This window comes from Lepidochelys kempii, chromosome 3, assembly GCF_965140265.1.
Source record: "Lepidochelys kempii isolate rLepKem1 chromosome 3, rLepKem1.hap2, whole genome shotgun sequence".
NCBI lineage: Eukaryota > Metazoa > Chordata > Testudines > Cheloniidae > Lepidochelys > Lepidochelys kempii.
Genome location: NC_133258.1, coordinates 185,262,725 through 185,280,212, shown reverse-complemented (window position 1 = coordinate 185,280,212; position 17,488 = coordinate 185,262,725).

The window sequence follows — 17,488 nt, the reverse complement described above, 5'->3', positions numbered from 1 at the left end:
GAGTCCTGCACTTAGGATGGAAGAATCCCATGCACCGCTACAGACTAGGGATTGAATGGCTCGGCAGCAGTTCTGCAGAAAAGAACCTAGGGGTTACAGTGGACGAGAAGCTGGATATGAGTCAACAGTGTGCCCTTGTTGCCAAGAAGGCCAATGGCATTTTGGGATGTATACGTAGGGGCATTGCCAGCAGATCGAGGGACGTGATCGTTCCCCTCTATTCAACATTGGTAAGGCCTCATCTGGAGTACTGTGTCCAGTTTTGGGCCCCACACTACAAGAAGGATTGGAAAAATTGGAAAACATCCAGCGGAGGACAACAAAAATGCTTAGGGGACTGGAACACATGACTTATGAGGAGAGGCTGAGGGAACTGGGATTGTTTAGTCTGCGGAAGAGAAGAATGAGGGGGGATTTGATAGCTGCTTTCAACTACCTGAAAGGCGGTTCCAAAGGGGATGGATCTAGACTGTTCTCAGTGGTAGCTGATGACAGAACAAGGAATAATGGTCTCAAGTTGCAGTGGGGGAGGTTTAGGTTGGATATTAGGAAAAACTTTTTCACTAGGAGGGTGGAGAAGCACTGGAATGCGTTACCTAGGGAGGTGATGGAATCTCCTTCCTTAGATATTTTTAAGGTCAGGCTTGACAAAGCCCTGGCTGGGATGATTTAGTTGAGGATTGGTCCTGCTTTGAGCAGGGGGTTGGACTAGATGACCTCCTGAGATCCCTTCCAATTCTGATATTCTATGATTCTATGGAGCATTGGTCTGACCCAATATGGCCATTCTTAGGTTAAAATTAATATAATAAAAATGTTTAGTACAGAAACTCCCCAAGATAACGACCCCTTGAGATAGTGATGATGTGAGATAACAACCTTGACAAATAATGTGTTTTAAAAATCTTGGACTAAGTCACAAATCTAGCACTATGGAGCAAAGTCACTAAAACAGTCCAAAAAACAAATGTTCCTTTAATGTGCCCCTCCCTTCTCCCTCCACTGCACCCCACTCAGAGTTGTTGTACTTGGTCAGTGGAGACCAGAGTTCAGCGGTGCTTTTGCATGAGTTCACCTCCCAGCCCTGGCAAGCCCTGGCACAAATTAAGCACTGAGGGTAACTCCCTCAATCAGGACAGTCTAAGTACAGTTCTGGTATCTTTTACTCACACAGTAAAGTGATTTGTAACTCAACACCAGGAAAAATTGATCACTTGGGCAACACAGCTCTGTCTGCTAGATAACTAGGCAGAGTAATAATACAGTGTGATCCTAAAGCCTTTCCTTCCTCCCCCAGCTCATCACTAGCTGTCAAGAAAAAGTTCATTCAGACCTTGTTTACAAATCATAATTTGAAATTATTAGGTTGGCCAACATCACCAAAACAAATGAACCAACATCGTCATAAAAAACAACAGCTGTGTGAGGAAGCTACTCTTTGTTCATACTTTTTAAACCTATTATGCTTTTTCAGGTACAAGTATTTTATATTGTATATGCTTTTAAAATGTGTGTTAGTGTTTCAATTTAAATTCAAATTTCCAGCCAATGACTAAATTGGCAACACTAGGGAGTGCTGAGGAAATTCAGGGGGCATACCTGGCTAGGGCATACCCTGCAAGCGACATAAATCAGCCTTGCCTGACTGTTTTAACTGGACAAGGGCTGCTAAAGAAGTGAGTGAGTAAGCAGATTAAACTGAGATATATGCAAGTTGGAATGTAGGAATGTTTACCGGGAGAAGCTTGGAACTGTGGGAGATCTTAAATAGGAGAAGATACAGTGGAGTAAGTAAGTTCTTAAAATTGTCTTGAAAAAATATCTACAATAATTCAGAGGTGTTAAACTTAAAATGCTGTAAATGAACATTTGCTCTCCATACAGAAATAATGATAACACAAGATGGAAATGGTGGAAATCTGATATGAAGAAACATCAATAGCAAAAGACTGGATTAGAGATTGCATTCTTTGACAGCTGATGTGGTATTTTTTTAGGCAGAAGTTATAAATCACAAATAGCTTATCTGATCTCTCTGAAAGCATCTACATTCTTTCCAGCATGTGCTTATTTATTTTTAGGCTCATACTTTAAACTCCTTGCTATATAAAACTCTAGTTCTAATTGATAGACTTGAAACAGTTAATCTGAACTAATAATCTATCTGTACTGGTGAAGTCAATTTCAGCATGTGTTATATGTAAGGCTACGTTTTAGTCACAGGTATTTTTAGTAAAAGTCACAGACAGGTCACGGGCAGTAAACAAAAATTCACTGCCCATGACCTGTCCATGACTTTTACTATATACCCCTGACTAAAACTTGGGAGGCCAAGGGTGCTAGGGAAGAGGGTGCTGCAGGGGCTGCGGGGGTGTTGGTGGGGCTGGGTCAGATTCCCTATCTGGTTCCTGGGTAGCGGCGACTCGAGCTCCTAACTCCACCTGCTGCCTCCGCTCTGCCCCAAGTCCCAATTCTGCAGCTCCCATTGGCTGGGAACTGCAGCCAATGGGAACTGTGGGGGAGGTGCCTGCACGTGGAGGCAGTACGTGGAGCTAGGAGCTGAGGGAGGGGAGTTCCTGTCACCCTTCCAGGGAGCCCCACCCCAAGTAAGCACTGCCCCACACCCCAACCCCCAGCCCTGAGCCCCCCCACACCCAAACCCCTGCTACTGGGGGAGGTCCTGGATGACTGGAAAAAGGCTAATGTAGTGCCCATCTTTAAAAAAGGGAAGAAGGAGGATGCAGGAAACTACAAGCCAGTAAGCCTCACCTCAGTCCCTGGAAAAATCATGGAGCAGGTCCTCAAGGAATCAATTGTGAAGCACTTAGAGGAGAGGAAAGTGATCAGGAACATTCAGCATGGATTCACCAAGGGCAAGTCATGCCTGACTAACTTAATTGCCTTCTCTGACGAGATAACTGGATCTGTGGATGAGGGGAAAGCAATGGATGTGTTATTCCTTGACTTTAGCAAAGCTTTTGACAAGGTCTTCCACAGTATTCTTGCCAGCAAGTTAAAGAAGTATGGGCTGGATGAATGGACTATAAGGTGGATAGAAAGCTGGCTAGATTGTCGGGCTCAATGGGTAGTGATCAATGGCTCCATGTCTAGTCAGCAGCTGGTATCAAGCGGAGTGCCCCAAGGGTCAGTCCTGGGGCCGGTTTTGTTCAATATCTTCATTAATGATCTGGAGGATGGCGTGGACTGCATCCTCAGCAAGTTTGCAGATGACACTAAACTGGAAGAAGTGGTAGATACGCTGGAGGGTAGGGATAGGATACAGAGGGCCCTAGACAAATTAGAGGATAGGGCCAAAAGAAATCTGATGAGGTTCAACAAGGACAAGTGCAGAGTCCTGCACTTAGGATGGAAGAATCCCATGCACCGCTACAGACTAGGGACTGAATGGCGAGGCAGCAATTCCGCAGAAAAGGACCTAGGGGTTATAGTGTACGAGAAGCTGGATATGAGTCAACAGTGTGCCCCCGTTGCCAAAAAAGCTAACGGTATTTTGGGCTGTATAAGTAGGGGCATAGCCAACAGATCGAGGGATGTGATCGTTCCCCTCTATTCGACATTGGTGAGGCCTCATCTGGAGTACTGTGTCCAGTTTTGGGCCCCACACTACAAGAAGGATGTGGGAAAATTGGAAAACGTCCAGCGGAGGGCAACAAAAATGATAGGGGACTGGAACACATGACTTATGAGGAGAGGCTAAGGGAACTGGGATTATTTAGTCTGCAGAAGAGAAGAATGAGGGGAGATTTGATAGCTGCTTTCAACTACCTGAAAGGGGGTTCCAAAGGGGATGGATCTAGACTGTTCTCAGTGGTAGCTGATGACAGAACAAGGAATAATGGTCTCAAGTTGCAGTGGGGGAGGTTTAGGTTGGATATTAGGAAAAACTTTTTCACTAGGAGGGTGGTGAATCACTGGAATGCGTTACCTAGGGAGGTGGTGGAATCTCCTTCCTTAGAGGTTTTTAAGGTCAGGCTTGATAAAGCCCTGGCTGGGATGATTTAGTTGGGGATTGGTCCTGCTTTGAGCAGGGGGTTGGACTAGATGACCTCCTGAGATCCCTTCCAACCCTGATATTCTATAATTCTGTGATAGTTAGAGTAGTGGTTGGTTAGATATAAGTTTCAGTTTTTAGGTCTTTAGACTAACTGGTTCAATTTTCAGTATCAGTGCCAGAGCTATGGCTCAGGCTCTAGGGTTTAAATCATGTTGCTCATGGAGCAAACCACTGCTGGGGAGTGACACACACCCCAGCTACCTTAAATGCTTGGGGGAGTCCCATGTGAGTGACAAATGTCACATTTGTAAAGGATTTAAGCCAGGGGTGGGGAACCTTTTTTCTATCAGGGGCCGTTAACCCACAGAAAAAAGTCAATCGCAGGCCGCATCTACTTTTCTTCGTTTGGTTGTAGTAGCCATTTTAAAAAGGAAGCATACAGGGTTGGAACACTGTTTTAATCTTCAAGCAACCTGCAACAACAGTTGCTGAAGAATGAGCATTGAAATGAAGAAAAGTGCTGCATGATCGGGAGGAAATGACAACCGCGTCATATGCACAAGATTCGCAAATTAGTCACCGGTTGCCATGCCAATGCAAGCATTAGCCTACCACCCACTCCACCAGCAACATATTTGAATAAGTAACAATGATGATAGACTGCATACACTAAAAATGCTATTAAAAAAAAAGTTAAAAGTGCTACTGTCATAGGCCCTTTTCCCCCAAAGCAGCCTATACCGCCACAATCCAGGCTTCTCCCCCAGCCACCTACCCCCTCCCCGTCTCCTCACAAAACCCAGCTCTTGGCCCCCAGCCCCCTTCTCACCTCCACCATTACCTCCTTCTTCCCACTCCCTCCTCCTGTCCCTGCGTCTGGCAGTGGATCAGAGCTGGGGCTTGGCGGGGCCTATACTTCATCCTGGGACCTCCCCTGGCCCCTTCTCACCTGTCAGTCACAGCTTGACAGGCCTGTTTGTCCAGGCCCCCTGGTTGGACATGTCCCTGGCTGCTGCAGGGGCTTGGCGCTGCCTTCGCTGGGGCTGCCCCTGCCTCTGGGGCTGGGCAGGAAGAGGGGACGTGCTAATGGAGTGTCGGGCTGGGTGCTTAGGGCAGCGGTGGCTGCTGGACGAGGAGAAGCCCAGATGTGCCCAGCGTCGCCATAAGCGGGGCCAGTGCTGAGGAGGAGGTGCGGCCGCCCCGTTGCCTTCCCCCATCCCCTGCCCAGGGCCCAGGTGGTGAACACTACAAAGCCCCATGTCCTCACTACCCCCTAGGGCAGGGGTAGGGAACCTACAGGGCTGCAGACCGGGTGAAATTAAGCAAAGGGCTGGATCCAGCCCATGGGTCATAGGTTCCCCATCCCTGATTTAAGCCTTGCTTAAAAAAAGGACAGAGCAGTCAGGTTTAATTGTATTCTTACGGAGGCAGCACTCTGTTCACCCTCAGAGCCAGAATGGGGCACTGGGTACATCAGCATAGGTCCAGAGTACTCTTCCTGAGTCATCTCAGTCGAGAGCTCAATTGCTGTTTCTGGTGCTGAGGAAGAGACACAAGACCTGCAGGGTCTTGGTACCTTGCTTTATAATATCCCCATTAGTTGAAACCTTCTAAAGGCAAAAGCTCTGGAAGGGACACTGAAAGGAGGCACTCCCCAAAACACTCTTCAGTGACGAAGGGGTCATCAACTCCAGAACCTGTGCCAGGTCCATCAAGACTGACCACTGAAGTGCTCACTGCAGCTTCTTCAGGCTATCTCCCAGCACTTCAGAGCCAGGAGGCATTAGTGGTACTATTGACACCAGAGGCATATGCAGCTGCTAGGGAGCCACTTAACCTCTTGGTGCCAGTTTCTCTGGTAGTACAGGAAAGATTTCAGCCAGTATCAATGCCTAGGGACTCTACTCTGGCTCCTCTGAAACATGCAATGCTGATGTCACCTACACTTTCCTTACCTTGGAAGACAATACTGTTGAGAGGAAAACTAGCTATGATTTCTCAAGTACCATTATCTTCCGGTTCTGGCTATCTTTCTCCAGTACCAACAGGTCCTGCTTCCCCTTTATCGGAGGACTCAGATTCTTCATCTTCAGACTTGGAGGATGGATCCTATGTGTCTCAGTCTAGACAGGACATGTATCCTCCTTTGGAGACTTATGTCCTATTGTTACCACAGCAGCCTCAGCAATGGCCCAGTCAGCATTGGGTCCCAAGTCTATGTAAATAACCTTTCTGGAACCCAAGGGTGTTCCCTTCATCCATCACAGTCTGTCTCCTTGTGTATGCACTGGGAGACAACATCCTCCTGTCATCGGTACCAGGACTGGGGCTGAGCAGGCGGAAACCACTCTTGTGGTTCCTGTAGTACAGGAGATAGAGCAAACTGTTTCAACATCTGTATGCTTCCTCTTCCTTATCACTAGATAAGATGGTAGAGGTAGTGAGTGACTCTTCTTCACCAGATGGTTATAGAGCTCATCAGGACTTCCTAAAAAGAGTAGCCATAGTCCTGGATATCCAAGTGGAGGGAGTCTGCGAGAAATCCCACAAACTGGTGGATATTTTGACTTCAGCAGACCCACCAGGGTGGCTCTCCCAATCAGTGAAGATATTATGGAGCTGGTCAAGGCATTGTGGCAGACCCCATCATACCTCCTCCCCAGTAGTGAAAAGGGCAAAGAAGAGATACTATGTCCCCTCTAAGGGATTTGAGCATCTGTGCATGTATCTCCCACTGGGCTTCTTAGTAGTTGCCACAGCTGATGAGTGGGAGAAGCAGGGACACCAGGCATTGACACCAAAAGGAAAGGACTCAAAGAAACTGGACCTTTTTGGTTGAAAACTTTATTCTACAGGGGGTCTGAAATTTTGGATTGCAAATCAACAGGCACTTCTCAGTCAGTATGAGTTCACCTTGTGGGATAACATATTGAAGTTTAAGGACAAGTTACTGGATGACTGCAGCCAGCAATTCACTGCAATGGTGGAGGAGGACAAGCTAGAGGCCAGAAAAGCCCTTCAGGCCAGGTTGGATGCAGCTGAATCAGCAGCTCAAGTCTGCCATAACTATATAATACATGGTTGCAGTCATCAGAGATCCAGCAGACCGTCAAAGACATCCCACTTGAAAGTCCTTCCCTTTTTTTGGAAAGATAGATCATAGGCTCCATAGCCTAGAAGGATTCCATAGCAATACCGAAGTCACTTTGAAACATGCTGGTGACATAAGGAAGCAGTTCTATCTGCAGTAGACCCACAGATATCTGGGCTTTATGCCTCGGTCCCAAGACCTATCAAGAAAAAGGGGCAGAAATTACAGGAGGTGACTGACACCACCACCCTCTTCTTCAATTGCAGGTTCCTGTCATCCAGCAACTTCATTCAAACAAGTGTTTGATGTGTTGGTCGAGAACAGACTGCTAGTCCCCAGAGTACCATCCACTTCTCGCCCTCTATTTGCCAATTGTTGATCCCACTTCCTAAGGACTTGGTCCCACATCACCTTAGAAAAGTGGGTCTTAACCATGGTGGCTTTGGGGTTTCTATTACCCCTTCTCAACCCTATTCCCTGCTCCTTTTCAGGTACCACTTTCACAAGACTGTCCTTCAGCAGGAGGTCCAATTGCTCCTTTAAGCAGGTGGCCACAGAGGAAGGGGACACAAAGACATCCACTCAAAAACCGGAAGTCAAATCCTACTGAGGAAAATAGAAAGCAACATAAACTCTGGCAGGTTAAATGTAAAAGTATAATTAGTCAGGCCAAAAAAGAATTTGAAGAGCAACGAGCAAAACATGCAAAAACTAACAGCAATTTTTAAAAGTACATCAGAATCAGGAAGCCTGCCAAACAGTCAACGGGGCCAATAGATGATCAAGGTGCTAAAGGAGCACTTAAGGAAGCCAATTCATTCTTTGTATCCATCTTCATGGCAGAGGATATGAGGGAGATTCTCACCCCGGAGCTATTCTTTTTAGGTGACAAATCTGAGGAACTGTCCCAGCTAGAGTTGTCAGTAGAAGTGGTTTTGGAACAAATTGATAAATTAAACAGTAGTAAGTCATCAGGAACAGATGGTATTCACTCAAGAGTTCTGAAGGAACTCAAATATGAAATTGCAGAACTACTAACTGTGCTGTCTAGCCTATTGCTTAAAACAACTTCTGTACCAGATGGTTCGTGGATAGCTAATGTGATTCTGATTTTTAAAAAAAAGGCTCCAGAGGCAGTGCTGGCAAGTACAGGCATGTAAGCCTAACTTTAGTACCAGAAAAACTAGTTGAAACTATAGTAAAGAACAGAATTATCAGACACAAAGATGAACACAATATGTTGGGGAAGAGTCAGCATGACTTTTGTAAAGGGAAATCATGCCTCACCAATCTATTAGAATTATTTAAGGGTGTCAACAAACATGTGGACATGTGGGCATGTGGACAAAGGTGATCCAGTGGACTTGGTACTTTCAGGAAGCCTTTTACAAGGTCCCTCACTAAAGGCTCTAAAGCAAAGTAAGGAATCGTGGGAAAAGAGAGAAGGTCCTCTCATGGGTCAGTAACTGGCTAAAAGACAGAAAACAAAGAGTAGGAATAAATGGTCAGTTTTCACAGTGGAGAGAGGTAAATAGCAGGGTCCCCCAGGGATCTGTAATGGGACCAGTGCTGTTCAACATATTCATAAATAATCTGTAAAAAGAGGTAAACAGTGAGATGGCAAAATTTGCAAATGATACAAAATTACTAAGGATAGTTAAGTCCAAAGCAGACTGAGAAGAGTTACAAAACTGAGTGACTGGGCAAGAAAATGGCAGATGAAATTCAATGTTGATAAATGAAAAGCAATGCACACTGGGAAACATAATCCCAACTATACATACAAAATGATGAGGTCTAAATTAGCTGTTATACTCCAGAAAGAGATCTTGGAGTCATCATGGGTAGTTCTGTGAAAACATTTGCTCAATGTGCAGTGGCAGTCAAAAAGGCTAACAATGTTAGGAACCATTAGAAAAGGGATAGATAAGACAGAAAATAAAATGGCAGTATATAAATTCATGGTACGCCACACCTTGAATAACGTGTGAAGTTCTGGTTGTTCTACCTCAAAAAATATATATTAGAATTGGAAAAAATACAGAGAAGGGGAACAAAAATGATTAGGGGTATGGAACAGCTTCCATATGAGTACAGATTGAAAAGATTGAGACTGTTCACTTTGGAAGAGAGATGAATTGTGGGAGGAGGATGTGACAGAGATTTATAAAATTATTAATGGTGTGGAGAAAGTGAATAAGGAAGTGTTATTTACTCCATCACATAACACGAACCAGTGGTCACTCAATGCAATTAATAGGTAGCAGGTTTACAAGAAACATAAGGAAGTACTTCTTCACACAACGCATAGTTAATCTATTGAACTATTGCCAGGGGATGCTGTAAAAGCCAAACATAAACTGGGTTCAAAAAAGAATTTAATAAGTTCATGGAGGATAGGTCCATCAACAGCTATTAGCCTATATGGTTAGGGATGCAACCCATGCTCTAGGTGTCCCTAAATCTCTGACTGCTAGAAACTGGGACTAGATGACAGGGGATGCATCACTTGATAAATTGTCCTGTTCTGCTCACTCCCTCTGAAGCATTTGGCACTGGCCGCTGTCAGAAGACAGGATACTTGGGCTAGATACACTGTTGGTCTGACGCAGTATGGCCATTCTTATGTTCAGGGGGAATAAAATCCAAAGGCCTGAGACAACCTTTTTTTTATCTTAGCTCTAAGAGAGGTAAAATTCCTGAAGAAAATAAAATTCTGCTTGGTTACCCTAGCTTCCATTATTCTTTCCCTGAAGCATAAGAACTGGTATGCTACCCTCAACTTGAAAGACGTTTCTCAGATTAGTGGTAAATGGAATTTACTACCAATCTACAGTGCTTTCATCTGGCCTGTCGGCAGCTCTTCATATCTTCAAGTGCATGGTGATGGTAGCAATGTTCCTTTGAAAGTCAGGTGTCCATGTATTCCCTTAACTGGATCACTGACTAGTGAGAGGCCAGGCCAGGTACTGTCCAGTGTAGTCATTATCCAGTCTACTTTTGGCATGCTGGAGCTCCTAGTCAATGTGGACAAATCAGTTCTGAAACCAGTTCAGAGTAAAGAATTTATTGGCATGGTCCTGGACTCTACGAAGGCCAAAGCTTTTCTATTGCAATAGAGGTTTGAAACACTATGGGGCATAATTCTGGAACAAAAAGCACATCTGGTCATCACGGTATGCAGCTGCCTCAGTTTTCCTAGGGCACATGGCAGCATGTACTTATGTAGTGCAGTACACCAGATTGCACCTCAGAAAGCTACAAGGATGGCTAGCTTTGGGGTATTCCCTGAGCCATCATCATCTAGATATGGAGATCTGAGTACCAATCCTAATCTTGTTCTCTCTGGATTGGTGGACAGACCCTCTGAAAGTATGGGGGTCCCCTTTGCCTCCCCACAGCCAGTGCTCACTTTAGTCACATATGTATTGATCTGTGCACATAGGGTCCCTGCTGTCTTTGGTCTATCCAAGATTTGAAGGCACATATAAACATCAGGGAATTGTGAGTGGTCCATCTAGCTTGTTTGGCCTTCCTTCCAAATATTGGGGGGGAGGGGTCACAACCCAATGGCTCCCTCCCTCAGGGGGTACCCTGGGGAGACAGATTGGCATTGTATGTTGCTAACGCTGTTGCAGGCATGGCAAGGCATTTTGGGAAGGGTTAAAGGTGTGAGTGTGGAGTGAAATATTCCTTTGCAGGTTATGAGAGACCAAAGGGGAAGGAAGAGAGAGACAGGAATGGGTTAACTCGATGCTCCAGCTAGGTCCGAAGATAAGACACTGACTTCAGCCCAAGGCCACTGCACACAACTGACTCTCGGCTTCCTGCCAAGAAAGACAGGGGCCTGGATTCCAACCCCGACCAGCCGTGAGAAAGGAGGATTCAGCTGAACAGAACTGCAGGGGCTGCAAAAACTAGTGAGATAGGGAAGGCCAGAGAGGGGAAAAACAACGATTTTCATGTCCCTGAAGCCGGTGTGTTTTGGGAAAGCTGAGGAAGCCACGGAAGGCCGGTTTGGACTGGTACACAGAGCACGGGAGACAGAGGTCCCTGAACGAGACGCCCCCAAGAGACCCCAGGACTTAAAACCCTCCCAGGAGTGGAAACAAATCAGAGATCAACAGCGGACCCTGGACGACTTGTGCACAGGACAGAACTCCTGTCCACTTCTCCCCCTCTTCTTCTTACATTACACCTAGGCTTGGCCAGCCTCGGGTAGTGCGTATGTGAGTATGAAAGTGGGTTAGGGCTTGGGGCACTAACACTTTCTTCCTTCCTCTGAGGGACGTGGGGAACTCCCCGCACTCTCCGCTGTTATTTTACTTTATTTTATTAATAAAGCTTTAAACTTAGTCACTTGGTGTGCTCCTTCATCTCCTCCCCTAATGATCTTGTGGCCTCAGCCTGATCACCTGACGCCTCAGGCAGGTTGGTAACATAAATCTGTCACCGGGGAAGGGGAAATCTGCTAGTGTTAACAGACAACACAGCAACTATGTTTTACATGAACAGACAAGGAGGATACACTCAATTGTGCCAGGAGGTGATTCTCTCTTGGGAATTCTGCAAGCCAACTCCATTCATCTGAGATCTGCTTAACTTTCAGGAGTGCAGAATACACTGGCAGATCATCTGAGCAGGTCCTTCACCAATCACCATGAGTGGTCACTGCTTCTGGACGTGACCTGATCCATCTTTCATCTGTTGAGGAACCCCCAAGTGGACCTGTCATAAATATAAAGGGAAGGGTAAACCCCTTTAAAATCCCTCCTGGCCAGAGGAAAAATCCTCTCACCTGTAAAGGGTTAAGAAGCTAAAGGTAACTTCGCTGGCACCTGACCAAAATGACCAATGAGGAGACAAGATACTTTCAAAAGCTGGGAGGAGGGAGAGAAACAAAGGGTCTGTGTCTGTCTGTATGCTGCTTTTGCCGGGGATAGACCAGGAATGGAGTCTTAGAACTTTAGTAAGTAATCTAGCTAGGTATGTGTTAGATTATGATTTCTTTAAATAGCTGAGAAAAGAATTGTGCTGAATAGAATGACTGTTTCTGTCTGTGTGTCTTTTTTGTAACTTAAGGGTTTGCCTAGAGGGATTCTCTATGTTTTGAATCTAATTACCCTGTAAGGTATCTACCATCCTGATTTTACAGAGGTGATTCCTTTACTTCTATTTCTATTAAAAGTCTTCTTGTAAGAAAACTGAATGCTTTTTCATTGTTCTCAGATCCAAGGGTTTGGGTCTGTGGTCACCTATGCAAATTGGTGAGGATTTTTACCAAACCTTTCCCAGGAAGTGGGGTGCAAGGGTTGGGAGGATTTTGGGGGGTAAGACGTGTCCAAACTACGTTTCCCAGTAAACCCAGTTAGAGTTTGGTGGTGGCAGTGGATATTCCAAGGACAAAGGATAAAATTAATTTGTACCTTGGGGAAGTTTTAACCTAAGCTGGTAAAAGTAAGCTTAGGAGGTTTTCATGCAGGTCCCCACATCTGTACCCTAGAGTTCAGAGTGAGCGAGGAACCTTGACAGGACCCATTTGCAACAAGGTTCAACAGAAAGTGCCATCAGTTTGTTCCTGGGTGTATGTGTGTGTCACAACCCAGGGTGATTGACAGATGTCTTCCTGTTGCCCTGGAAGAATGCGCTACTGTATGCCTTCCCTCTGATTCTGCTATTGCCCAGAGCTTTATCCAAGACCAAACAAGAGCATGATCACCTTTAGCGCCAGCGTGGCCTTGACAACACTGGTTCTCAAACTTACTAGCCTTGTTAGTTAGACTTCTACTGTCTCTCCTGCTGGACCCAGATGTGGTTTTCCAGGATGCCTCCTCCATGCCAGCCTGTAGTCCTTACACTAGGAAGCATGGATGCTTCATAGCTAACACTGTTGGAAAAAGCTTTCTTAAAGAACGTACACAAAGTACTTCTAAAGAATAGAAAGCCTTCAAGCAGGAGTACTTACCTGGCTAAATGGAAGTGTTTTTCCATCTGGTCCCACCAGAAAGGTGTTTCTCTGGAGCAGGCTCCCACCCATCACATATGGGACTACTAGCAGTTAGCTCTATCAGGGTTCATCTGGGACCCAGCTCAGCTTTCCACCCATTGATGAATAACAGATCTCTCTTTTCCAATCCCATCACTATCAGGTTTTTGAAAGGGCTGGACAGATCATATCCACAGTTGCTAGAACCTACCCGCCATGGGATCTGCAACTGGTATTAGCAAAGTTAATGGAGCCATCCTTTGAACCACTTGGAACTTGTCCTCTACTCCACTTCTCTGTGAAGGTGGCATTCTCAATCATAATTACCTCAGTGAGGAAAGTGGGCAAGTTGAGCACTCTGGTATCAGAGCCTCCCTATTCAGTCTATCAGGACAAGGTTTACCTTCGGCCTCACGATACTGTTAGATCTTAAAAGTTAGCAGTCTTAGGCTAAGTCTACATCGCATCACACTGAAGAATATGGGGGTGTGAACTGCAGTGAACACTGAAGTGCTGCGGTGTAGCTGCCCCATATGGACACTGCTGTGTAAACTAAAAGGTACCTAGTCTGTGTTAACATACTCCTTGGAACTCGCTGAAGTTCACACCCCTGTAGCCTGAAGTGCTGGTCTGTGTAGACAAGCCCTTAGTTTGTGTCAGTGTTTTGGTGTGAGGTTACCCAGGAAAACCTAAGTGCTGCAGCAAATAATTAGATATGTGGCTGTTTCATTCTAAGTCAATGTTGAAGCAATGTCCTGTCAGGATGTTAAGGACATTGTGTTTCTAGAGGTGCTATAATTTGAACAAGATATAAAACTGATGTCTTAACCACTTGTCTTTAAAGATCTTCTGGTTCTTTTTGTAAGCTTGGCCTGGCCAAAATCCAACTTGGTTAATTACTTCTATTTACCTAAAATTCCCCATGAGTTTCAATTTGATACATTCTTCACATCATGTTCTCACTTACTGTAAAGTGTTGTGCACTATTAAATGGTTGCTATGCTTCACTTCAGAGGCAGGTACATTTTGACGGTAGATACAGTGTTCCTTGTTTATTATTTTAATGTCAGTTTAAAGATGCAAGTCATCTTGGGGTCCTTTCAAATGAAAGATGCTATGCAAAAGTAAGTTATTTTATAATTATGATATAACGATAAACTTTATTTTTTAGGCAGTAAGAGAAATGACTGGCTGTATTCTCAGAGAGAAGATTGGTGAAGTAATATCTTTTATGGGACCAACTTCTGTTGGTGGAAGGTAGAAGCTTTCAGGCTTCGCAGAGCTCATCTTAAGTGTTCTGAAATGTCTGATATTTGCTGTATTTCTCAATGGTCAAGGGCGGTCTTACATGATACAGATGTTCAGATTTTTTTTCTTTCGTTTAGGGTAACTACATTCTAAAACCCTTGTGATGGGTTGGATCACAGAAACCCCCTGGGGGCTGCCAACTGATGTGCCAAGACTACTTCTGCCCCTGCTTTCTTGTCCTGGCAGCTTGGGACTTCAGTGCCCTGCCTGGTTTGAGCCAGATCCGCTAGCCTGCTGCAAACCCAGACCCAGGTCTGAACCACGTCCCCTAACAGCTGTAGGCTTAAACTGAAAGCAGTTTAAGAAGTGTTCTTGTCTGTAACACTCAGATGCCCAACTCCCAATGGGGTCCAAACCCCAGATAAATCCATTTTACCTTGTATAAAGCTTATACGGGGTAAACTCATAAATTGTTCACCCTCTATAACACTGATAGAGAGATATGCACAGCTGTTTGCCCCCCCCCCCATATTAATACATACTCTGGGTTAATTAATAAGTAAAAAGTGATTTTATTAAATACAGAAAGAAGGATTTAAGTGGTTCCAAGTAGTAACAGACAGCACAAACTGAATTACCAAGTAAAATAAAATAAAACCCACAAGTCTATGCCTAATACAGTAAGAAAACTGAATACAGATAAAACCTCACCCTCAGAGGAGTTCCAGTAAGTTTCCTTTTACAGACTAGTCTCCTTCTAGTCTGGATCCAGCAATCACTCACACCCCCTGTAGTTACTGTCCTTTGTTCCAGTTTCTTTCAGGTATCCTTGCGGGTGGGGAGGCTATCTCTTGAGCCAGCTGAAGACAAAATGGAGGGGTCTCCCGGGGGTTTAAATAGACTTTCTCTTGTGGGTGGATACCCCGTCCTTCCCCTGTGTAGAATTCCAGCAACAAGATGGAGTTTTGGAGTCACATGGGCGAGTCGCGTGTTCATGCATGACTCAGAACTTACAGGTAGCAGCCATGGTTCACATGCTACCTTGAACGTCCTCATGTAGACTTCTTATGTGGATTGGAGCCTTTCAAGATCCATTGTCCGTTAAGTGCTTCTTGGTTGGCCACTTAATTTGCATATTCCTTTCTCAAGAAGCTGATCAAATGCTTTACTAAGGCTACTTAAAAATCAAGCAAGTACATAGCCAATATTCATAACTTCAAATACAAAAAAGAGACATGCATACAAATAGGATGAATAGATCATAACCTTTACATAGATATATTACATGGCATGTGTAGCATAAAACATATTTCAGTTATGTCATATGTACATTAATAAGCATATTTCCATAAAGCCTTATGGGGTACACCGTCACAACCCTCTTACCCACATGATATTATCTGAGGTACATATTGTTTTAACTAGATATAACAAAGAACAAGCACCATATCTAATAATGAACAAAAACATTCCTTACACTTCTCATCTCCATGTTGTTACTGTGAATATATGTGAAGAATAAGGTAACATTTCTAAGTATATTTTATTTACTATATTACTTACCTAAAAAACAGAAACACTCCAATATCCCTTTGAATAAAATGTACATGTGTAAACATGTTTTCATTTAGACATGCTAAACATGCTGCTGCTATAATAGTGAGGACATTTTTTGGTCCATATTCTCCATTGTATGTATGCATCCGATGAAGTGAGCTGTAGCTCACGAAAGCTTATGCTCAAATAAATTGGTTAGTCTCTGAGGTGCCACAAGTACTCCTTTTCTTTTTGCGAATACAGACTAACACGGCTGTTACTCTGAAACCTGTCATTCTCCATTGTGTTTGGGTAGCTTCATGCTGTGCTGTCATTGCGAAGCAAGCCCTAAAGCTGATGTAGCTGGCTACAGAAAAATCCCCCCAGTGCATATAGCAGCTGTCATAAATATAAAGGGAAGGGTAAACCCCTTTAAAATCCCTCCTGGCCAGAGGAAAAATCCTCTCACCTGTAAAGGGTTAAGAAGCTAAAGGTAACCTCGCTGGCACCTGACCAAAATGACCAATGAGGAGACAAGATACTTTCAAAAGCTGGGAGGAGGGAGAGAAACAAAGGGTCTGTGTCTGTCTGTATACTGCTTTTGCCGGGGATAGAACAGGAAAGGAGTCTTAGAACTTTTAGTAAGTAATCTAGCTAGGTATGTGTTAGATTATGATTTCTTTAAATGGCTGAGAAAGGAACTGTGCTGAATAGAATGACTATTTCTGTCTGTGTGTCTTTTTTGTAACTTAAGGTTTTGCCTAGAGGGGTTCTCTATGTTTTGAATCTAATTACCCTGTAAGGTATCTACCATCCTGATTTTACAGAGATGATTTCTTTACTTCTATTAAAAGTCTTCTTGTAAGAAAACTGAATGCTTTTTCATTGTTCTCAGATCCAAGGGTTTGGGTCTGTGGTCACCTATGCAAATTGGTGAGGATTTTTACCAAACCTTTCCCAGGAAGTGGGGTGCAAGGGTTGGGAGGATTTTGGGGGGTAAGACGTGTCCAAACTACGTTTCCCAGTAAACCCAGTTAGAGTTTGGTGGTGGCAGTGGATATTCCAAGGACAAAGGATAAAATTAATTTGTACCTTGGGGAAGTTTTAACCTAAGCTGGTAAAAGTAAGCTTAGGAGGTTTTCATGCAGGTCCCCACATCTGTACCCTAGAGTTCAGAGTGAGTGAGGAACCTTGACAGGACTCATTTGCAACAAGGTTCAACAGAAAGTGCCATCAGTTTGTTCCTGGGTGTATGTGTGTGTCACAACCCAGGGTGATTGACAGATGTCTTCCTGTTGCCCTGGAAGAATGCACTACTGTATGCCTTCCCTCTGATTCTGCTATTGCCCAGAGCTTTATCCAAGACCAAACAAGAGCATGATCACCTTTAGCGCCAGCGTGGCCTTGGCAACACTGGTTCTCAAACCTACTAGCCTTGTTAGTTAGACTTCTACTGTCTCTCCTGCTGGACCCAGATGTGGTTTTCCAGGATGCCTCCTCCACGCCAGCCTGTAGTCCTTACACTAGGAAGCATGGATGCTTCATAGCTAACACTGTTGGAAAAAGCTTTCTTAAAGAACGTACACAAAGTACTTCTAAAGAATAGAAAGCC